The 25,861-nt window shown below is 37.0% G+C and overlaps 1 protein-coding gene across 7 annotated transcripts in view; it reads right to left on the minus strand.

The window, feature by feature from the left end:
- Positions 1-25,861, minus strand: part of CDH12 (cadherin 12) — a 1,140,321-nt gene that overhangs the window by 449,658 nt on the left and 664,802 nt on the right. The window lies entirely within an intron of this gene.

Genomic DNA, 25,861 nt, shown 5'->3' on the forward strand with positions numbered 1-25,861 from the left:
ATTTGTCATAAGGTAAGTGAAGATGCTTCATGGGACAAAAGAAATCTGACAATGTAGCAAGATTTTTAACTTTTCTATTGTGGTAGGAGTTTTACTGATCATCACTAAAATAGGGAATGAAGTGGGTTTTGGGAAATCAGTTCCATCAATATTTATTCCACAAAAAAGATTTCTATCTATATGCCACTCTTTGTGGATGCTAAGGTGTATGAAAGGAAGAAAATCCTCTGTGATTTGCATTAAGAACAGTAAAAAAAAACAATATTGAAGGACTCCATCATAACCAGTAGGAGAACTTGGTCAAATTAAGCACATTTGTGATTCCCAGAACATTCTGAAGAGAAATACTTGAGTCATTCATTTGGTTCTAAGTACACCTGACAGAATTGCATCTGGGCATCTTCTCAGGGGAATCTTCTCTCCTTAAGTGCCCTTGAGTAAGACCTCTCTGCAGTTAAGTACCTGACATTATTAAGAATCTTACATCTGTACTGCCTTCTTGTATATGTGGCATAAGATTTAGGCAAAAGTAACACTGCCTCATTTGAAGTTAATTTAAAACAGACGTATATGAAAAAAATTTTTTAAAAGTCAATAACTATTGTCATTCAGTAAAATCTTCAAAATAAATGTAATAATACCAAGTCCTTCACCCACTTCATTTTGATTTGAATTTTTCAGAAAAAGTTCTGAAATTAATATCTAACCATATAGTCCAGCTGTGCCAAACGTTTGTAGATTAATCAATGAAAATCTATTTGCATTTTTTTCAGTAGTGTGAGAGATACAGCAGCCAAAATCTATAGCATTTGTGTTTGTTTGTTTGTTTGTTTGTTCTGTTTTTTTGAGACGGAGTCTCCATCTTTTGCCCAGGCTGTAGTGCAGTGATGTGATCTCAGCTCACTGCAACTTCTGCCTTCTGGGTTCAAGAGATTCTCCTGCCTCAGACTCCTGAGAAGTTGGGATTACAGGCGCGCACCACCATGTCTGGCTAATTTTTGTATTTTTATTAGATGCGGGTTTTCACCACATTGGCCAGGCTGGTCTCAAACTCCTGACCTCAGGTGATGCCCCCACCTTGGCCTCCCAGAGTGCTGGGATTACAGGTGTGAGTCACTGAACCTGGCTAGCATTTTTATATACCTGCAAAAGACACTTTGAAATAACAAATCAGTTGTAATGACACAGTCTCTAGAAACTGGAAAATGTATCCTTCCAATGTGGAGTAAAATAGCAAAACATGCTAGTAAAAGCACTAAATAATCTAAGAAATATTAATGAAAAATATCTAACTGTAAATTTCTTGAAGAAAATACTTAAAGTACAGTTTTAGGGATTGAACCGAAACTTCAAGTTTAAATGTTCCATAATATTTAAATTTATTTGAAATATAAATTTATAAAACAAAATAGATATTCAGCGTGGAAATTCAGACAGGAAATACATATACAAAATTACTGGTGTTGCTAATAAGTGCATGCGGTTTGCAACTGATTGCTCTTACGCAAACACTCACACAAACACATGTGAGGTACCCTAGGAGCAATAGACCAGTGTCTGGCATCTGGGCGGATGGTGCTTATACTGCCGGCAGGTGATGAAGTTGAGGGAAGACAGTTGTCATCTCAAGTCCCAGAGACCAACCCTTTCAACTTATAAATGAAAATGTCCCAATTATAAATCCCCAAGGTGAAAAAGGCTGCACCAGGAAAGCATTGTAAACCATTCCTTTGTGTTGTATTGCAGTCAAAAGGAAATAAAGAGTTTTCCTTTGTTTAATAAGCAACTGAAAGTTTTTCTTTCCTGCCTCTCATATTTCTTGGCATCACCATAACAGCTGCCATTTAATCAAGATTCCCTTTAAACTGGTGAATGTTAGCAGAATGTCTCAAGAGAGCTGATTTCCTTCACTTTCAAGTTCGTTGTGACCCCAAATGCATTAACCTGGGCTGCCCACATTTCTTCCTGTGCTGTCACATAAGATATACTCCACATAAAAATAAAGACCATCGACCTTGAAAGAGGAAAAAAAAAAAGAAAGAAAAAAACCACATTTAGCAACCCAGACTAGAATCTAAGCTCTGTCAAAGTGATTTCTTATTCCATTTTACTGAAGCAGTGCCAAGCTTTATCATTTCTGAGTTCATGTCTTACAGCTGAGGCAACCCACTTGAATTGGTAAGTTGCTTAAAGTATACATGCGCTGTTCACATTGTCACTGTGATTTAGAATGAGAGAGGAATTCTGCAGGTGGAATATAACTGAAATAGAGAGAGGAAGTGGGAACTAGAAACATTAAACCACGCATAATTAATGGTTCTTTGTCTTGCTGATCCTCTGGAACTCCTTTTATGGGTGGTATGCACATGCCCTAGAGCAGGAAGGACAGTGCCATCGTTGGTTGTTCTCCACCAAAGTGCATTTTGAAATTTGATTCCCAGTGTGTAGGTGTTGGGAGGTGGGGCCTAGTGGGGAGATGTTTCGGTTGTGGGGGTGGATCCCTGATGGATGGTTTGGTGCTGTGTTCCTGGTAGTGAGTTCCCACTCTCACAAGACTGGATTACTTCCCTTAGGAATGGATTTGTTCCTGTGAGAGTGGATTGCAATAGAGCCAGGGTACCCCTCAGGTTTCCCTCTCTTCACATGAGTTCATTTCCCCTTTGGCCTTCACCATGTTGTGACACAGCATGAAAGCCCTTGTAAGAAGCCAGGGCTATGGCCTTGAACTTCGCACCCTGCTGAACCATGAGCTAAATAAATCTCTATTCTTTACTAATTACCCAATCAAAGGTATTCTTTTAGAGCAACATAAAACAAACAGAAAGAGGCAGGAGGCTTAGTGCTGAGGGTCCGACTTTGTATCATCCTACATCTTTCATTCACATTGGCATCACAAATAGAAATGGAGAAAATAAATATGATCGCTGTAGCTAAATCTGACAAACTGTCACCTACCTACACCATTTCTACACCATGTAATCTCACATAACGTCCATAAATGTGCTGTGCCTATTAGCATTTTAAAGGACTTTGTGGCCATCATACTCTCGCTTTGGAGCTAGGGATGTTTCATTATCCTCAATTAAAACTCTCTCAGAAGCAAGATTGGCAAGCATTTATTTATATATTTTCCTTAGAGGCAACACGGGAGGCATGGATTCTGTAAAGGAGGCAGGGTGCTGTTCTGTGCTGCATCAAGAAGTGATGCTGGTTTGGAATAATTCTCCTAATGTGAAGCTATCCCCATTAAAACACAAACCATAATTGTGGAAAGCAATTTGCTCAGTAGCAGAGAACTAACAGGGTTTCTTATTGTGATTCAATAACAAGGGAGCACAGAGATGCAATGCTGACAATGCTCCCCAAACTCTTTTAATTTCTTGAAGTGTAATTTTCTTCTATGAAACTAATGTGAAAAGCTGAAATCATTTCTATTACACTCAGAAGCAAAATGTATATACATTTCCTGTAAATTAACATTTTGCAACTTCAGTAAACTTAAACCCTCTTCCATTTGTCTGTTTCAAAATGTGGATTAATAAAAACTTGAAACCATGACACTGCCGATAATCAGTGAAAGCAAATCCACAGCTAGGTCAAAAGTTGATATACTTAAATTTCTAATCAGTTTTGCCATACTTTATACAGCTGCTTCTCTTTCACTAACAATTGATTATAGTTCAATAAAGATTATATACCAACATGAAAGGTTAATAAATATTAATAATATTTTTAAAATCAATAACATTATTAAGAGAATCCTTCCTATAGAATATGGTCAAAATCAATAATAGTATATAAATACAGCAGATGCTGAGATATTGCATATTGTATGCTACTAAAGTCAAAATCAATAGTAACAATCAGGAGATCTATTATTTTATTACTTATACTTAACATAAGTAGATATTCTATCTGTACAATTCTATTTCTTTTATTAGGCATAACACGGATCAAGGAAATGAAAGAAGTCATAAATGATTCTAATACATTTATAAAAACATTTATTTGTTAAAAATTTCTAGCTAGCCCATTTCTTTTTATAGCACTGTCCACTAGCGAAGGACAAAAGATAGAAATATATTTCTTTTAAAATTCCTATTTTTAATCATAGTGCTCAATAGTGACACATGCAATGACTTGTGATCTGTGGTGCATCCAGGGGATAACAGATGCCTCAGGAATATTACCACATCTTCCCCTCCGCTACCCCCAGCCCCGTGGGCTATATTTTGTTTTGACTCCTCTGTGCTTGTCTAAGACGTGTTCGCTTCACAGCTGGTGAGTGGACACTTTCTATCACTTCACCTCTTGGCAACAGATGCCTCTCAGTTAGGCACAGATGCTGAGTGTCCACCCATCCCTAACATTAGCCTTGTGTTCTGGACTAATTGGGCCAACAGAGTCGCAATTAAGATTTGAATAATTAGACAACGGATATGATTACTTTTGTAATTAATCCTCACACTGAGTCATCATGATTATGTCTGGGGTAATGACCACTGGCTTATACTTAATTCAAATGGAGGTAGCAAGTATTAAAAGCAAAGCATTAGCAAAAATACTCCCTCACTTCTCCTCTAGAAAAAATAAATATGACACTTTTATAGACACAATTTTCATTTTTTCAAGTACATTTTACAGTGATCTGTTGGATGATAAGAACTCATTTCCATTCAATTCATGCCTCCATCTGTCTGTCTGTCTGTCTATCTATCTATCTATCTATCTATCTATCTATCTATCTATCTATCTTTTCTTTTCTTTCCCAAAGACTTCCACTTTGGTTTCTGCACTGTTTTGGAACTGTGACCTATATTTTAAAATGAGTATTTCCTTTCCTTTTTCAAAAATTTACCATATCATAAAAACAAATATATAAAAACAAATTGAAGTAGATCCCTCTCCCTTCTCTTGTCTACAAAAAAGGCACAGATGTTAGAATTTCTTATGATTTGGCTGTGAGTTCCTTCTCTTATCTCTAGTCTTTCCACATACTGTCCATATCTGTGACTCCTAAAATGTCATCTGGTAGGAGTGTGGTGAGAAAAGACATCTAAAGCCAACAGTGGCTAGCAGACCTGCCAGAGCTCTTGTCTCTGCAGATCCCTGTCAGAAGCCTGTCGCCTTCGATTCATCTTCTCAATGAAAGGATCAATCAGCTCCATAAATCAGGGTCTCAGACTCATCCCTGACTGCACACTCCCTCAACTGGAGCATGCCAATCTGTTGCCAAATGAAGTTCACTTTTCTCTTTAAATATTACTCAACTCCCACCACTATGTATTTCTCTCCATTGCCTCAATGTGGGAGTATCCTGATATCTTTCTGAAGTAAAGCAACAGTTTTCCTTTCCTATTCCTGTCCCTTTCCAAACTTCCTTCTAAATTGGCACAGCCTTTTCTATATGAGTGTGTTCCTCCGTCTCTGCATTTTAGGAGCCCTAACTTCTCTCAATCCTAGGAATAAACCAACATCCCACGTGCTACTGCATGGATGCTCCCCTTTGCCTAGAGCAGTCTTTCTTCCCTCTTCATCTAGTAAACTGGACATCCTCAGATCTCTGGCCATCAGTTTTCCCAATAGGTGTTTCTTTGTCCCTCTAGACCAAGCCAAGCCCTTCCTTTACACTCTCTTACAGCCTCCTCATTTCCCTCACAGTGCTTTCCTCACTTTGTAGTTATATGAGCTTTTTTGTTAACCATTTTCACTCATAGATAAACTGGATCGACCCAGTTTCTGACACACAAGAGGCTCTACATTCTTAAATTAATGAATGATAAATGGTGTTATATTGAAAATGGGCTAAACTGTGTGATTTAGCAACTAAGGATAAAGAGGTTTCAGAAGTAATTACTTGATATTTATTTATAAGTTGTCTATACACACAATGGTCTTTAAAGAACAGATTCTTTCATATATGTGTTCATGTTTGGCAAAATTAGTACTCATGTTTTTTGTTTGTCTGTTTGTTTGAGACAGAGTCTTGGTCTGTCTCCCAGGCTGGAGTGCAGTGGCCTGATCTTGGCTCATGGCAACCTCTGCCTCCAAGGTTCAAGTGATTCTCCTGACTCAGCCTCCCAAATAGCTAGGATTACAGGAGTGCCACCATGCCTGGCTAATTTTTGTAGTTTTGGCAGAGATAAAGCTTCACCATGTTGGCCAGGGTGGTCTCAAACTCCTGGCCTCAAGTGATCCGCCCACCTCGGCCTCCCAAAGTGCTAGGATTACAGGGCGACTCACCATGCCTGGCTGTCAAATATTAATATGTGACTGACACAATACAGGTATTTGAAGACATACATATAACTAATATGTAGTCTGGGCCTGCAAGGAACTTATAATCTCTCAAGTAACACAAATCTGTAAAGACAAAATTAGGAGCCGTGACAAACTAATAAAATAATGAGTTAATGAGGCTGGTGGCTGGAGATGAGAGGGAGCTTTCTGGTGAATGTAATGCCAGGTTTGGGTTTCAAAGAGAGTAGGAATTAGCCAGACAAATTATGGAGATTTAGATGAATGAGGAGGAGAAGAGCAGACACATTTAAGGCCCAATGGACGTCATGGATAAAAGTCACAGAGGGCCACAAGCACCATTGGGGTGTGTGTGAGTACGTTTGTGCACACAGACTTATGCATGTGACTACAAATTATTTGCAGTGACTGAAGAGAAAGGAGTGGTGAGAGGTAAGGAGAGGTGGGATAAACTGGGGGGATGTCAGAGTAGACACCTCATCCCAGGATAGACTGGGGTTCACTTTGTAGATAACAGAGAGCCATTTAAGATTTCATGTAGGTTAGTGGTAAGGTTATATTTGTATTTGAAACAGAACACAGCTAGGGAGGCTAGGCTTGAAAGGGAAGAGACTGGAGGCCAGAATATTGAAGAGGAGGCTGAGTTCAGGCAAGAATTTGCTATACTTGCCTGCATAGGCAAGAGTGAAGGCCTGTACTTGAGAGAGATGCAGTAGGTATGGAGATGTGGCTACATAGTTCAGGAAGTCTGAGGAAAAACTGAGATTTGTGATACTGGAATGGAGTGTGGAAAAAAAAAAAATCATAGTTTAGTAAGACACTCAGGTTTCAAACATACATACTGGGGAAAATTGCAATTTTAACAAATGTATTTTAGCTTCTCTGATTCATGAATCTGAGCCCTACATATGTCTTTTTGTTTGTTTTTGTTTGTTTGTTTTTGAATACTAAATGTTTTGAATACCAATTTGGATGGCTATAAAGTTTAATGTGAACTAAAGATATCATAACTTCTCAAATTCAGGCTTAATGTTACTAGGACGAAACATGTTCAGAATTCTAACCAAGAGCATAAGGAAATGTAATGGCATAACTTTGTTAAAACTAGATTTCAATGTCATGTTTTTTGAAGCTATCAATGTTAGATGATGGGGAAAATACCATGTCTTTTCTGCTTTACACAACGTATACGTATTTATGTCCTTTTTTTTTTTTTTGCTGGTTACTTTCCTAGGCATTGAGGAGTTCAGGTGAATTCACATGTTACCTTTGGGGTAGGTTTTCACTTTGTGCTGAATGTCAACCTGTTCCTTGAATAGGCATAATTTAGATAAAAGCTAATTTGTCTGTTATTCTCAGAGATTATAGTTCATTTTTTTTTTCTGGCTGTTGTCTTCTTTGAAACATTTTTCTTTGTAGGTATACAAATTTGGATAAGCAGCCAGACGTGTCAGGCAAATTCTTGGGGAGATCCATGTTTGCACAATTGTTGATGTGGTTGTTTTATAGAAGCAAAAACCCACGAGGGTTGCTGAGTCATCAGACTCCACTGTACTCTTTCACTGCAGTAGAGAATATAGTAAGAACTTGGTTTGGCTCAGCACAACATACTAGCTCAGTGATAGCCTACACAAGGTATTATTTAAGACTTACTAATACGATTGAATTTATGTAGGATTATTTTCCTTTAATTTTCCTATTAGGAATAACTTAAGGACTGCAAGGGAGCATGGAATGTTTTATTGAAGTAAGTGGACATTATCATAACCAATACTTACAAGAGTTAGAATTTGGAAATGAAAATGAGGATTCTATGTTCAAAACCTAGGATGGAGTCTAGGGCTCTGTCTCTGACACTTCATTGGAGATGAGTCCTGCCCTCTGTGCTGGAAGATCTATTTTAATGCAGACCTGGGAGGAAAAGAAAGCTGGCCCCTAGCCAATGGTAAATAGAGGTTAACAGAGATGGAACATTCAGGTATCACGCTTGTGAGCTAGAGAGGTCACGCACTGCTTACTTAATGGTGTCTTATGTAACCTACCTCCCCCACTATTCTAACCTACCTCCCCTACTATTCTTTGTTTTGTTTTGTTTTGTTTGTTTGTTTGTTGTTTTTGAGACAGAGTCTCATTCTGTCTCCCAGGCTAGAGTGCAGGGGCACAATTTCAGATCACTGCAACCTCTGCCTCCTGGGTTCAAGGGATTCTCCTGCTTCAGCCTCCCGAGTAGGTGGGATTACAAGAGTCCGCCCCTATGCCCGGGTAATTTTTGTATTTTTAATAGAGACGGGGTTTCACCATGTTGGCCAGGCTGGTCTCGAACTCCTGATCTTTAGGAGGCCCAGCTCAGCCTCCTAAAATGCTGGGATTATAGGCATGAGCCAACATGCCTGGCCTCCCCACTATTATTTCTTTACTTTATGAAAAAAACTTGCCACTTGGTCTGTAGGTGCTGTGTAGTCTTAATGAAAAGACCAGATTCAAGTTGTAAGTACAAAAATAATAAAAGGAAATATGTTATTCTTTCCCTGTAGCTACAATTGTGTGAACAATGGGGACCACGGGCATGGGACAGTTTCACCCAGAGGAGTTGTGATCTCCCAAGAGACATCAGCAGTTGTGGTCTTGCCTGGCAGATGGCAGGAGGTCAGAGAGGGAAACATGAGACTTTTTTTCTAAGAGCATAAGCGAGCACCTTGGGAGTTTAACCAACAGCCAGGAGAGAAATCAAGTGACTCAGGGGCAGTGATTGAGGCAGTGATCCTGAGCTGTCGTAAAGGTGTCAGTTGATGAAAATAGGACCTAATAATATTATCCCAAGCCTAGAAATATGGATTGCCGTAGGTTCTTGATAAAAGTTAGTTTTCTGTCCTCTATGTAAACAGAGGCTTTTTAAACTTGAAATTATTAGGGAGATTTGAGAGCAAGGTTGTAGCTAGAATCAGTGACAGGGCAATGTCAGCGAAATATTGGGACTTGGGCTGTCTAGTTGGTGTAATAATAATAACCTCCTCAGCTGTAGTGTGCCTGCTATAAGCCAGGTGCTGCACTAAGCATATTTATTATAGTATCTCATTATATAACTACCTATAAGGTTGTTAATACTGTCTATGTTATACTATGAAAGGAAATCAGGGCATTAAAAGAATGAAAAAAAAAATTGCCTAAAGCTACATAGGTAGTAAGTGGTAGACTCAGATTGAAATGTCAATGTGTTGAATTGTAAATGCCATTCTTTTAACCATTATGCCTTTCCAATTCTGTTTTACAAAGTGCTACCCGGTAACCCTGTTAAGGTTGGGAAAGCCAAAGGAAAAACAATTATTATTTTTTTCTTTGAAAAACTGTTATTTGTCATTAATTAAGATGGGTGCTTTCTTATACTTTACCTCATTTAATTCTCAATACAATGAGTAAGAAAATATAAAATGTATATTTATACCTTTTAAACGCACAGAAGCAAAGGATTCTCCAACTCTCACTCTATTGCCACCACATTTATTTCTTATAAAGATTTATCTTCCTCTATAATCCTCTGCATAAGAGAGCATGTTTTGCCATTTTCTCTCCTTTATTTCTTGTTCCTAAATTTAGCTCAATAGGAGGGAATAAAAGCCTGGTGTGAAAAACTCTTTTTTCCTAGGTGGCATCTCTTCTTTCTCTTTCTTTCTCTCTTTCATTTTCTCCGTTTCAACCTATTAGTAATAATAATTTTCAAAAAGAGTCATATATACATATTAATCACAGAATTTAACCTAGATGTTTACATAGATTTAAATAAGAACATTGTACACATCTTCATGTCTCTATATTATATTACAGAAATTCTGGTAGAAATAGTGTGTGTATATTACAGTGTATATGTATGTGGGTGTGTATGCATATGTGTGTATATCTCTGTCTATTCTGTCTATCTGTATGTATTTTTTTTTTTTTTTGACACAGAGTCTTGCTCTGTCACCAGACTTGAGCGCAGTGGCACGATCTCGGCTCACTGCAACCTTCGACTCCCAGGTTCAGGTGATTCTCTTGCCTCAGTCTCCCGAGTAGCTGGGACTACAGGCATGTACTACCTCACCCAGCTAATGTTTGTATATTTACTGGAGATGGGGTTTCACCATGTTGGCCAGGATGGTCTCGATCTCTTGACCTCATGATCCGCCCGCCTTGGCTTCCCAAAATGCTGGGATTACAGGCATAAGCCACTGTGCCTGGCCTGTATTTAATCTTTTATTCATTTTACAGAAATCATTAGAATTTTCTCTCCTGTTTTCTCATGTACTGCATTCCAGGTGACATCTTGTACACGAGCCACATATACAGCCAGAAACTGCCTATGCTGAGTTGACCTCAAGTAGGTAGAAGGCTTTACACAGCTTCAAAAGTCCCTCACTTGCTCTCATCAATAAAGGATATCTGCAAAGGGACTAGACACATTTATTCTAACATGTGCATCCGGCCTCAAACAACTTCTGAGGTATCCTCAGGCACCTGGAGGGCTCTATTGTCCTACTTCTCCTTGTTGCCTGTGGTGTCCTTTCAACCTCAGCCTAACGTTCCTGTGACTTTGGGACATCACCGTAGCTTCTTGTTGGGTCTTCTCTCCCTTTAATTATTTCACGCTATAGATCTTGTTTCCTTTTCCCAAGGAAAGGGATTCAGAGTGGGTCAGTCAAATTTCTTAATCCTCAATGAGACAAAAAAATAGATCATGAAAAATAACTGATGGGTGCTAGGCTTGATATCTGGGTGATGAAATAATCTGTACAGCAAACCCTCATGATACAAGTTTACCTACATAAACCTGCACTTATACTCCTGAACTTAAAATAAAAGTTAAAAAATAGATCATGATAAGATTTTCATTATTAAGAAACTGTTTGTTGCATTTCTAACACAGAGGCCTTCAATACCTCAACTTAAAGAATGGAAAGAATATTGGCAAGGTAGATTTTACCAGAGAGTGTCAGTGAGATGCTTTTAAAGAGGAGCAGCTTTAAGCAGCATTATTTCTTTTCTGATTAGTCAACTCTTCTATTTTATTCTAAATTAGCTTTCATTGCTTTTTATGAAGATCAGGTATTCGTAAGGACTCCTTATTGCATTTTCCTAATCTGAAACTATGATATTATTATCACTTGTTCCTAAAATACATCTATACTATAAAAAGTTTGGGGCAATTATTTTATTTCTGGCTCAACGTCTCCCAAGATGATCTCATACACAAAATCATTACTGTTAATATTTATAAGTCTCTCAAAAAGTATGGATTTTTCTAATTTATAAATTTGTATGCTTCTTGTAGAAACTCCTTAAACCTTTCTTATTTTTTTCTTTTATGTATCAGTGTGAAATCAATTTGAAAGTTATAAAAGGCTTTACACGGTGCTCTTCACTTGCAAATTGGTGGGACAACATTCATTATGATAAAAATAACAGTAAAATAAGTATGATTTTATTCACAACAGTATTAGTCTTAATCATATTTAAAAGAATAAAAAGATAATTTACTTATAATTACAACAAAGTTCTTAGCAAACCACCCAGAAGAACTTTTTTCATTACTAAAATATCATAGTATGTGTCTGTGTGAGTGTCTCTATGTAATTACCATCTGTGTCAGGGTGTTCATTTCTAGTACCTCAGTAGTCTCTCTTTTGTGCTTCTGTCAATCACCCCAAAAATGCACTGATGATGTTGGCTAAATGAATAATGCGATAACACTTTTATTCTTTTAATTCTACTTGCATTTTATGTAATAACTAATAATATTAAAAAGATGTTTCAGATTTCTTTTACATACCAAATAAGCATATTGTATAAACATATTACATACATGATAGTTATGTTATCTGACAATGTTAGAAACAGGCATTTCTGACACTCTTCAATATTTTTATTTTTATGTAGGAATCATAACAAATGCCTAAGGAACTTAATGTCTACAAAACTATTTCTGCTGTTTAAAAGATACTTAGCAACTGGAATGTTAACTTTCCTCTATTTGCATGAGTAGTTATGCTGTTGTCAGATTGAGATGAGTAACTCCAGGACCTATGAAAACTCTACTTTCTATTCCTACATCACTTCAACAATTCTGCTCTATCTAGCAAGTGATTTATTCACAAAACTCAAGGTGGGTGTTTGAAGACATCTTACACTTTCATTGGTAATGGCTTTATGTGGATAAAAATGCTATCAATTCTGAATTTTCCTTTCAGAATGCAAAACCTATGAAACATTTGAAAAAATATAACACTAGCAGAATCACCCTCCTTACCAATCCTCAAGATTTTGAAATGTTTAACAAACCTGAAATTTTTTATTTTTATTTATTTTTTTTTTTTGGTAAAAAAAAAAAAAAAAAAGCAGATAGGAAAATTCGGCCTATTTTTCGTAATAAGTATGTATGGGTCACTAGAGAGAGAGCGAGAGAGAGTGAATGGTCTTTCAATAACCTTAAACTACAATGTGTCCAAAAGAGGAAATTGGAGAGGCTCATGAAATTGAATTCTGATTGTAGAGAAAGTGCCAGAGCACCCAGCTCTGTACCTGGGAGTACAGAATTCTTAAAATGAGGGAATGCTTACCCAGATTCCTCCAAATATGGAATAAACCACTTTGGGAAGCAACACATTTTAACTTTACTAGTTCTTTTCAAAACAAGATTGCCAAACTTTTTGAATAGAACACTAATAATACAAGAGACACACAAACAAAACCAAAGACAATGAAGAGACTCTATCTTGATACATGTGTGGCTACTTAGTCACGAAGGTTAGATAACTCAGGAGTCTATAAAAACTAGACTAGAAAAGACCAGGAGAGGAGTGAGGGTGGGAGATGGCTGATAGCTTCCTAAGTTCAAATGTTGTTTAAGACCAAGGGTAATATAAACACCATCACACAACAAGCTTTACTTTGTTAAAAGAATCAGTGTGAAGCTTTCATTGCTTTATCTAAACTTTTTGAGTTAACTGTTTTCACTCCCCGCTGCTTACCTCTGGGCTGAGTTCCTCTTTTCATACCTGCAGATCAGAACATAATTGAACCTGCTCTTTTTCCCTAAAATGTTTTCAAGAACAAAATGGCTTAGCATCCCATAGAGAAAAACATTCCTGATGTTTAATTATACTTCTCAGTAGATCTAGAATTGTGGGATATTAAACCTGTTTAGTTTTTGTTTGACAAGAAATATATCTCTATTATTTTTATATTATGTTCCCCTTTGGACACTAGTCACAACATTTTTCTTTGTATTCTTTTTCTCTCTGCCTTTCAGATGTTTGCCTTCAGGGGCGCTGACAAAAAACATTTTATTTGGTGGATCTGCATTAGAAATCACTTCTTTTCCTGACAAGCTATTTAAAATGTCATTTGTGCCTTGTGAAGGCTTTTAGAAAAATCCAGAGACCGGGACCCAGATGACCCAAACTGTGTTTCTGCAAGGATTGCAATTTCCTTTTGAGGATTATGGTTCCAGGGAAGATTGCTTCTAAATATCTGTGAGAGAAATACTTTCCAGAATTATTGCTGTTGTTTACTCTATATTGATTTTTAGAGTATTTTACCTCACTTCATATAAAGGACAAATAATAAAATATCATTTAATTATTGTAATATTAAATATAATAGTGTAATTATTTCTCAAACACGAGAGATCAAAATGTATCCTTCAGGATGTGCTTTTTGACTACTGATGTTTAAGTACAATATAGCCAATTTTGGTTGTTTGTTCTACCAATTACACTTGTCTGAAGATCAAAAAGCCCGAGAATAGGAATTAGTGTAGCTCTCCTATACTAAATATCATCTAGTTATGAAATAAGAAGCTGTAACAGTGGTGCTTTTGAAGAAAATTGACGTGTGAGTTAAAATAGGCATTTCATTGATCACAAATGGATGAGAAATGTCACACAGTTATTACACAGAAAAGAGCTGATTGAAAATAGGTGACCTTTACCAAACGTGTGTGAAGAATTTCCACTGTTCATCAAAGTACAAGATATCTACATCGTCCATAAGATGGATATGATGTTGGAAATGCATTAAACGGATTTCAGTGGTTACTGCCATGATAAGTGTTTTGAACTAATATAACTGTTACTATACTTTGTGTTCTTTGACATTTCATCAAGAGGACATAGGGAAGCAAAATTATTTTCAGAATGTCAGGAATTTAATTGCTCAAGTAGAAGGAAGAATCATTGACTTATGAATAAATAACTTTGTTTTTAATTTGGAGGAGATCACTATTCTTTTTACAATGGATTTGGGCACATAAGTGCCTGTCACTTGGAATATAGTAGTGAATGACACAGGCATAGAACCTGCCATCAAAGAGTTTGAAGTATGGCATTATTCAATGATGTAATGAGTTCTAGGATTGGATTATAAGGGACATAGAGTGTGCTATGGAAACTGATAGAAAAGACATTTGAACTCCACGTGTAGGGGCCAAAAAACACTTGTATGAAATGTATCTTGAGTTCTGAAGGTCAATAGACAAAAAGTCAACTTACTGTGACAGACAGCAAACATGAAATCTCAGAGATAGGAACCAAATGATAGTAACCATGGCTGGGTCATAGACTGCTTGAGATTAGGCAAAAATAGATATGATGCAGCATCCAAACCCCACATAGAAATGGATGCAGCCCTATTCACCATATAAAGATATGCAATCAACCTAAGGTTCTATACCTTAAGATATCTAACATACGGAATCAATCCACCAACAAATTACTGGATAAAGAAATGCAGTACAGGCCGGGCGCAGTGGCTCAAGCCTGTAATCCCAGCACTTTGGGAGGCCGAGATGGGCGGATCATGAGGTCAGGAGATGGAAACCATCCTGGCTAACCCGGTGAAACCCCGTCTCTACTAAAAAATACAAAAAAAAAAACTAGCCGGGCAAGGTGGCGGGCGCCTGTAGTCCCAACTACTCGGGAGGCTGAGGCAGGAGAATGGCCTAAACCCGGGAGGCGGAGCTTGCAGTGAGCCGAGATCCGGCCACTGCACTCCAGCCTAGGCGACAGAGCGAGACTCCATCTCAAAAAAAAAAAAAAAAAAAAAAAGAAATGCAGTATATATACACAATGGAATACTATTCACACAGAAACAAGAATTAAATCATATCTTTTGCAGCAACATGAATAGAACTGGAGACCATTATCTTATGTGAGACAACTCAGAAACAGACAAATACTGCATGTTCTCACTTACAAGTAGGCATGAAATAATGTGTACAAATGAACACAGAGTGTGAAATGCTACAGGCTGGAGACTCAAAGGATGGAGGATGGAAAAGTATGAGAGAGGATAAATAACTTAATGGGTACAATGTATATTATTTGAATGAGGAATACACTAAAAGGCCAGACTTCACCAAATACAATATATATTGCATACAACAAAATTATACTTGTACTCCTTAAATGTATACAAAAAATGTGTATCCAGTGGGGGTTTTAATTATGTCTTTAAAAAGTAGGAACACCACAAGAGAAGCCTTTAACAAGGGAGTCATATCGCAAGTTTGTATTCAGAGACATCAATTTTCTGTCAGTACATAGCATTATCTTATGGAGAAAAGGAATATGGTAACACAGCCATAAGGCAAGTGACAGATGAAGGTGATAGAAACTGTGGGGAAACAATGATGGAAAGCCAGGGGAGAGAAAGTTAGAAGGCAGGATTAAAAGGACCACATGTTAATTGGATCTGTGGGAAGTGAGAAGTGGGAAGGCAAAGATGTTTGCTGGATTTCTAACTTGACACATTGGGTGGATTAGAGTGCCACTTACTGAGACGGTAAAGACAGAAGACATATAAAAGGTTTTGAGGCAAGATTAGAGAATGCACTGATATCTCCCTTCCTCTGCCCCTCCCTCGCTCCCTCCCTACTTTCTTTCTTTCCTTCCTTCCTTCCTTCCTTCTCTCCTTCTTTCTTTCCTTCCTTCCTTCCTTCCTTCCTTCCTTCCTTCCTTCCTTCTCTCCTTCCTTCCTTCTCTCCTTCCTTCCTTCTCTCCTTCCTTCCTTCCTTCCTTCCTTCCTTCCTTCCTTCTCTCCTTCCTTCCTTCCTTGCTTCCTTCCTTCCTTCCTTCCTTCCTTCCTTCCTTCCTTCCTTCTCTCCTTCCTTCCTTCCCTCCTTCCTTCCTTCCTTCCTTCTTTCCTTCCTTCCTTCCTTCCTTCCTTCCTTCCTTCCTTCCTTCCTTCCTTCCTTCCTTCCTTCCTTTCCTCCCTTCTTCCCTCCTTCCTTCCTTCAACAAATAGTTACTACCTCTTTGATAGACATCGATCGAGGTGGTGAGCCTGCAGCAGTAAATAAAGCAAGGTTCTCATCTTCACAGAGCTTACAGTCCAATTGGAGCAACCATCAGCAGGTAAGACACAGTAAATGTGAGATGAACAATAAGGAGAAAGAGATGGGGTGGGTGATATTTTAGGTAGAATGGTAAAAGAAAGCTGAAAAATTAGTTTCAGCTAATATTAGCGACAACAAGCTCTGCACAAAAGGGTCAGAGTTTTTGCCAGAGTTAGCCCTTAGTGTTCTCTCTCTGAAATAAAAATCTCAGAAGTTCTCATTCTAAGAATGTCAATCATGTTAAATTTAAATAGCTCACTTTGACTTTGATTATCCAGCAAGAGTAGAGGCAAAAATGTGGTCTTTTCTGTTAGGTCACAGTCAGGAGGTGGGAGGATGTGAACACTTCTCCACGTCAGTCCTAGCAGATATGGCCATCCATATTCTTCACTTTTCCTGAACTCTGAAACTGAAATACATTCATTCATCTAATCCTGCAATATAGAGCCCCTGAAAATCACCTATGGATTTATAACTTCACCAAATTTAGGATCATTCAACTTTATTTGGTTCAAGGTTCTACACCTGAACTTTCATATATTCTTGGCACAGCATTTAGGTAAGTGACTTCCTCTCCCTTCAACCCCACTAAAACTTATTTTCTCCTATAGTATACATATTTTTGTTTTTCATGTGCCTTTTTATATATTTTAAAGTTTATTTTTTAATTGACATAATTATGATATAAAGTGTGATGTTTCAACATAGGTATACAATGTGTAATGATCAAGTTAGGGTAATTAGCATCCATCACTTTGGAAATTTATCATTTGTTTGTGGTGAGAGCATTCAAAATCTTCTAGCTATTTTGAAATACATGTTATTATTAACTATAGTCATCATGCTGTGCAGTGGTACTAGAACTTATTTCTCCTATCTAACTGTAACTTTGACCAATTTCTTTCTACGATTTTTTTCCCTCCCTCTGCCACAGTCTCTGGTAACCCCTAATCTACTCTCTACTTCTGTGAGATCAACTTTTTCAGACACCGCATGTGAACGCAATCATGAGGTATAAATTTGTCATTCTGTGCCTGGCTTATTTCACTTAACGTAATGGCCTCTAGGCTCATCTAAGTTGCTACAAATGACAGAATCTCATTCTATTTTATGACTGAATAGTATTCTACTGTGTACGTATACCACATTTTCTTTGTCCATTCATCTGCTGATGGACACTTAGGTTGATGCCATATCTTGACTGTTGTACACAGTGCTGCAATAAACATGGAAGTGCAGACAACTCTTTAACATACAGATGTCATTTCCTTTGGATACAGACCCAGCAGTGGCATTTTGGGATCATATGGTAGTTCTATTTTTAATATTTTGAGAAACCTTCCTACTCTTGCCTATAATGACAGCATATGAATTCCCCTTGCTCCACATCCTTGCCAGCACTTGTTACTTTTTGCTTTTTTGATAATAGCCATTCTAACTGAGGTGAGATGATATCTCATTGTGTTTGTAATTTACATTTCCCTGAAGATTAGTGATGTTGAGCATTTTTTCATGCGCCTTTTGGCCATTGTATGTCCTCCTTTTGATAAATGTCTATTCGGATTGTTGGATAAGACCTCAAACACACAGGTTTAGAAGCAAAAATAGACAAATGGGATTACATCAAAATAAAAAGCTTCTGCATAGCCAAGGAAACAATCCACAGAGCAAACAGATGACCTACAGAATGGGAGAACATATCTATAAACTATGCATCTGACAAGGAGTAAATATCCAGAATCTATAAGGAACTCAAACAACTCAATCAAATAGAAACACATAATTCACGTGTATTTATTTATTTATTTATTTATTTATTTATTTATTTATTTTTTGAGACGGAGTCTCACTCTGTTGCCCAGGTGGGAGTGCAGTGGCACGATTTCAGCTCACTGCAAGCTCTGCCTCCCGGGTTCACGCCATTCTCCTGCCTCAGCCTCCTGAGTAGCTGGAACTACAGGCACCAGCCACCACGCCTGGCTAATTTTTGTATTTTTAGCAGAGACGGGGGTTTCACTGCGTTAGCCAGTATGGTTTCGATCTCGTGACCTAATGATCCGCCCGCCTCAGCCTCCCAAAGTGCCAGGATTACAGGCGTGAGCCACGGCGCCCAGCCCAATTCACATATATTTTTTTAAGTAGCTGATAACATGTATTTCTACTTGAAGTAGTGAAAAATAAAATGTAAAATTCAGACTAGAGCACCAATAAATCTAGCTTGCCCTTCTGAAAATTCTTTAATGAGTTCTCATTATTCCTGGGTTAAAGTTTGCACCACTTACACAGGCATGAACGAAGCTGCTCTTTTTTACACATTCACCACTCTATTGTCATGTTCTATCAAACTAATGTGGTGCTGGAGGGTGTCAGGAATGCGCCCAACATATCTCTGTGCTTCAGCACGTAGTGTGATTTCCATTAGGAGCTAATGGTCTCTCTTTTCCTGTCTGTCTAAATTCAAGCTATTCTTGAATTTACAGATAAGGGAATTTTTCTTGGCCTCTCTGGTGAAGTCAGGAGCTATTTTTTGTGCATTGACAGCAGTCTGTACATATCTTCCATGATGGCAGACCACAAGCATTGTGACTATTTCTTTTAGATCCCCTCTCCCACCATCAGGCTGAGCATATTATGCATAGGAACTAGGTCTTGTCAACATGTATCCTTAGCATCTAACACAGCACCTAACACTTAAGAGGTACACAATAGTTACTGAGTAAATTCAATGAATGAATGTCAATGAACAAATATGGTTGAATCTTACACATTAAGATTTTATAATGTGTTAAAGCATTACCAACAAAAGCAAAAGTATTTGCCTCAGTTGTAATACACCAGCCACATAAATTAGGAATATTCACTCATTCTTGTTGAATACATATTTTTCGAGGATAAATTCTATGACAGACACTGTCTTAGGTATTGAGTTGCAGCTTTGAATAAAAGAAACAAAATCCCTGCCTTCATAGAACTCACATTCTAATAATGGGGAGTGGGGAAAAAAAAACAATAATCAAATAAATTTAAAAGTATATGGTTGATAAGATTTTAAACATTCTAGAAGAAAATAACAGGGAAGAGTAATTGGAAATTATGGGGGCAGGTTTGTAATTTTTAAAATGATGGTAATATAAATTATCCAAAATTTATATTAATGAAATATATTTCCCTCTATTGTTTGTAGATTTTAGCTATAAGAAAGAAACATGGTAGTTGAGATTAGAAAGGGTGAAAAGTTTAAATAGAGAAGAGAGATGAAATCAATATCCTTCCAATTCAGTTTTGGGAAAGAAGAAAGTTGAACTAAAAAATAAAACAGTCTTAAGGCTACACTCCTATAATAAAGAGAACTGAGATGTTACTGGAGAAGTCAGCATTTTCGGGTAAGTTCTGAACTTCAGTATGGAGTTATCTTGGGTAATGTGCTAGCCAAAAACTTCTAGATATTGGGAAGGGGGATTGGAGAAGCAATGAACACCCTGCCCCTCTTAATTGCAAGGAATTAAATATGTCAGTGATATTTACCTAAATATTTTGCTTTCTAAAACCTCGAATTATTCTATGTCCAAAATGGTTATGTAGAAATCAACAATAGATTAAATAGGCACACAACATTTTATATTATATATTAAATATAATATACATATTTCTCAGTGTTGACCTGGCTCAGAATTTGTCATCACCTTTCTGAGATGGGAAGAGCTTCTTGAGAAGATTGATCAACATCTGATTCAGGTGAGCTGGGCAGTGAGTCTCATCCTGTGAAACGTCCTCCAGTAGACACTAGCCCACCCATGGCAGCCATGGGGCAGAGTAGGGCAGTGGTTACCTGAGAGCAGCATTTCTCAACACCAGTAGCGTCAACATCTCTGGCAGGCTGTCAGAAATGTAGAATCTCGAGCTACACTCTAAAACCATTACAAAGATCCCCAGATAACTTGCATGCCTGTTCTTAAAGTCTGGGATTTGCTGATCTACAGCAGCAGTGTTCAATTTGGGCAACATAATAGAGTTACCTGTGAAAATTTTTTAAAAATCCCAATAATTAGGCCACATTCTTATATATTCTGTTTTTTTTATCAGAATTAACTGCATATGTCTCAAACTGTGGTTCCTGGTTTCTTTTTTACAACTGAAAGAAATCTACCAAAGTTTTGACCTACTAAACCCACTAAAGGTTTGACTTGTGAAATCAGTGCTCTAGGAATGAGATCCAGGAATCTGCAACTTTATTTAAGTCACATAGCAGTTGATTGCTATATATACCAAAATACAAGGTGTGGCTTGGAGAATGAAAAATAATGGATTCCACGGTAAAAAAAAAAAAAAAAAAAGTTTCTCTATGTTTATTATTTGAATCAATATGCAAAGTATGGAATTGAATACTTTTGCATATATACACTGGTAGCTGATAACTTTATCAAAATTTATAATTAGAGGTTTTAAATACCATAGTAAAATATGGATGAATTAGTATGAGGAAATAAAAATACTGAGTCTCTCCAGAGATAGACATTTAGATAGTTATTGTCATGACATTTAAAAATCTTCTACCACTGTCAGGTGCGGTGGCTCACGTCTGTAATCCCAGCACTTTGGGAGGCGGAGGTGGGTGGATCAAGAGGTCAGGGGATAGAGACCCTGGCTAACATGTTGAAACACCGTCTCCTAAAAATAAAAAATAAAAAATAAAAAATAAAAAAAAAAATTAGCCAGGCCTGGTGGCGGGCGCCTGTAGTCCCAGCTACTCGGGAGGCTGAGGCAGGAGAATGGTGTGAACCCGGGAGGCCGAGTTTGCAGTGAGCCAAGTTCGCGCCACTGCACTCCAGCCTGGGAGACAGCGGTAGACTCTGTCTCAAGAAAAATAAAATAAAATAAAATAAAATAAAATAAAATAAAATAAAATATAAAAGAAAAAAATTCTACCAAATATTCATTATGTTGATAATAAAAAAAAAATCATGCAAGAAGAATGTTTCTCTTCTAAACAAGCAGTCAGCAAACTTTTTCTATGAAAGACAAAATAGACAATATTTTTAGCTTTGCAGGCTCTACAATCTTTTTCTGCTCTACCATTCAACTCCAGCTTTGTGGCATTCAGTCAGCCATTGACAAGATGGAAATGAATAGCTGTGGCTGTATTCCAACCAAACTCTATTTACAAAAACAAATCATGGGCTATTTTTCTTGCCCCTGTGATACCAAGTTAGATTGTCGACTACCAGTGGTCAGATGGAACTTCTTTTTCAAGACTTGTTCAATTCCTTTCAACATAGGTAAGAAAGAGTCAAAGAATTCAGTTGTTAATTTAGTCCTCATGACAAATAGGATGGTTTCTCTAAAATGGCTCTTAAGTTACATTCTCTTAAGAAACATCCATTTCATCTGTGTAAATCCAATAGGACCCCCAAAAAAGTATGTTCCAAAATTCAAATGTACTTACATAAACACAGTGTTATGAAATGGTTCCTGGAGCTTTGGCAAGATCCAAGTGTTCACTGTTGCTAAGGAGAGAGGAGATCTCTGATTTTTCTACTTTATAGGTAAGGTGACAGTTAATAATAAAGCTCCCTATTTATCATAGTAACTATCATTTTCTGAGGACCTGAGCAATTGCAGATATATCAATTACCTCCTTTATTTCTCAGAACACTCCAATGGGATAGGTACTGTGATCGGCTCAATTTTAAATAACATAAAAACAAAGTTTAGACAACTTAACTGACTTGTCCAAGGCCACAGAGCTAGCAAATGCCCTCAGTTGGATTTGAACCAGGTAGTTGAACCTAGAACATATACAGCAACTAAGCATTACTGCCCCATCCATTGTCTACCAGAAACTATGAACATGTAAGATACTGAGTTAGTTGTAATATTTTCGTTTGTAAGGGAAATAGATGTCTTCAATTTGAATGGATTAACAGGACTAAAACTACAGAGAAAAATATGAATGTGAAAAATGGGGAAAAGTCTCACCATTGCATGGTATGCCTGGAATACCATACAGGATGTCGACCCAGGATAACACAGTACCTCCTCCAAGAAGCACTCTTCTCTTCTTGTGCTTAGCTATTGGGGTAAGTTAGAAAATGTGTCTGTTCTTACTAACCTAAGGCAATTAACCTCTTTTCTTTCCTTTCTACTGGCCTCATTAATGCAGCTTATTCATGATTTCCAAGACTGTCCTTTCTATGTTTCTCAGCTTCTTTTCCTGGCCACTAACTGCTGAGGCTCCACATGGTATTTCATATGTAAGATAACCAAGTCAAATATTTGTTATTTCACACAGAACATTTTTATTGGCATGGTTCTCCTGGAAGGCCACATGGTGACCACTGGCCAGTCTAGAGAGGGCAGTCTTAGACCTTAGCACATTCATTTCTCATCAAACCTACTGTGGCCAGTAAAGCCTGGACACATGGTCATATTTTCTTGGTGGAAACACTTATGCATTGTGAACTTTCACCATTACAAGCTCTTCTGCAATATTGTTCTTTACAGATCATGCTCATTCTTTTGGAATAGTAATACAGAAGGTAATGTGTACATATGTTTTGTTTTTTCTGTTATTCTTATAGGGTAAGATTAGGATAAGCCAGCCATTTTCCAAAAACCTCGAGAATTGAAAGTATGCTGGTTGGTTGTTAGAGATTATACATATATATGCCTTGATCGTATTTCTAGTCATTGTGGAACCTGTTATTTACAGCATCTGGTACAATGTCATCTCTTTCCAGATTTGGGAATATGTTGGAACACAATAAATTATCATATTTTATAACCACGCAACCTAACTTCTAGTTACCATCTTAGCACATCCTTGGACATGACAGCTAATCATATTAAATTTTCCAGGTCACCTCTAAACTTATAACATCTCTCCCTTCTTGTCACAGGATTAGATCAAATATTAACTGAAAAATATTACCACAGTATCAACATGATTAGCTACACCAAACCTCTGTGTACATATGGGAAAGTTTATATAAAGTCAGCAGAGCAAATAAGACTCCTGAATATGTAAGTCTGTTTTTTCTAAAGTCCACTTCCAACATTCAATTCCAACAGTTAGTGTCTCTACCTTTTCTAATATTGTGAATATCTTTCACTATTAACGTGAGTTCCCCTTAACTTCCTTTTAATGTCATTTCAATACATTTAACATTGAATTTATAGCTCTACATTTTATTTTATCCTGAGAGTGTGTCAACCTCTCTTGGAAAGACGTATATGTTACAAATACTAAATTTCAGTAGAGACTTCGCTTACAGTAGAGTGCTTTTTCTGTCAGTAGTAATCAGAATCAGCTGGAAGCAAAGACTTGCACACTAACCTCTTTCAGAAACTAAAAGAACAAAGTACATGCTGGTTTCCAATACTGGTGGTGATGGAATTTACAAAATCGTTTATTTTGTGTACGACAAGAGTTAACCTGTCCTAAAGGTAATATGATTACTTTGTACTATCTTAAAAATAGTCTTACAATATTCATGAGTATTGTGTCAAATGCTGGAAACAGTCACCATATATGAGGTTACAAAAAGGTATAGTATAAAGTGTATGAGCTTTAAACACAGCCAGATCTGAGTTTGAATCATAGGTTCATTACTGTGTGCCCTTGGCCCAGTTACGTATGCTCTCTCAGATTCCAGCTTTTCTTCTGGAAAATGAGGGCAAATAACATCATGTTAACATTTCAACTTTCATATGTTTTTATATTTATCATTTATTCATATATAAAAAGTTTATAACTCAGCTGAATTGAGGAAGCATATGAGCTAGATCAGATACTGCCTATCTCTAGTGTCTTATTGAACATATTACTTACTGAGGAGCAAGTTATAGAACTTGAAGCAAGTTTTGTAAAGTTTTAAAAGATTACTTTATTTAAATTTTGAGACTTCCTATTCTAAGTGAGGTTATCCTATAAGATGTTTTCCAATCTCACAGAAGAAATAAACTACCCTCAATCAAATGAAAAATGGAATTCAATATAGATTAAGGAGGCAAATGCTAAGTAAAATAAATTGCTACTAATTCTCAATTGAACCCAAGATTTTCTCTATCCTCTTATCAGTATATTGCAAATTCCGACAACTATGATAACGGTAAAACTCCTTTAATCAACTGTATTTTTATTTTTTTAAAAATTAAATTTCTATTTTAAGTTCAGGGGTACCTATGGTGGTTTGTTATGTAGGTAAACTTGTGTATTGGGGATTTGTTATGTTTTGAATGATAACTGCAATTCCCTCAATTTTTAAACGTAGGTATTTCATTAGACAGTAAACACAACCTTCGATGGACGTACTCTGGTCAGACACTTCAGTGGTCAATACGTCCAATAAAAAGTTCATTGGGTCTGATGCTGCCATCAATTCTGAAGTTGGCACAAGGACAGAGATGTTTTCAGCGACATGCAAGTTCACTAGTAGCAAGTGTGTGCCCCTGTTTGGTTAATGTTGCCTCTTTCTGTTTATCAAGTTTGCTTAAAAGAAAATAAGAAGCCAAAGACCCAGTGAGAGTCACTGTAGTGAACACATTCTTCTCTCAATTATCTTTAATTCTATTGAGAAATAATCTCCCCAGGGAAAAGAGATAGAAGTCTCAGAACAAGAGAGTAGATAAATGTCTTCAGGCTTTAGCTACAAACATCCTGGTAACCAAGTACACATCAGCCTTTGGGAACCTTGAAAATGGTTTACTCCTCTGGAAGAAGCAGTAACATCAACATCAGACTGAAAAGCTCTCCAGAGACTTTCAGAATGATACTCAATTATTAGAAAGTGTTCTAACATCTTTATAAAATGTCCCGTCTCAAGAGATCCATAGAAGAAAAGGGGAGTCAGCACTTCAGGAAATACGAGTGCTCACTCTAAAAAGCACATTTGAGATGCCATTATAAATCTTTATACAAAGCAGCTAGATATTTACATTTTGCTTTAACAATAGAAATTAATTGTTAAAAATAAATTTGTTTCAGTATTATAATATGCGATATTTTAAATAATGTTTATTTCATTATTTGAAAACTTTTATAGTATGTCATACAATATCAAGGTAAGTGATTGCTATTCTTCGGTATTTAGAGTGCAGACTAATAGATCACATAATTATAGTGATATAATTATTTTATTACTCTTAATTACATAGAAATTTATCATAATATGGAGTAAAACCATCAGGCTATATTTACATGAGCTTAGTAAGGTAGAAAAGAAAAAGTTCAGGTAATTA

The sequence above is a fragment of the Theropithecus gelada genome, chromosome 6, assembly GCF_003255815.1.
Source record: "Theropithecus gelada isolate Dixy chromosome 6, Tgel_1.0, whole genome shotgun sequence".
Lineage (NCBI taxonomy): Eukaryota > Metazoa > Chordata > Mammalia > Primates > Cercopithecidae > Theropithecus > Theropithecus gelada.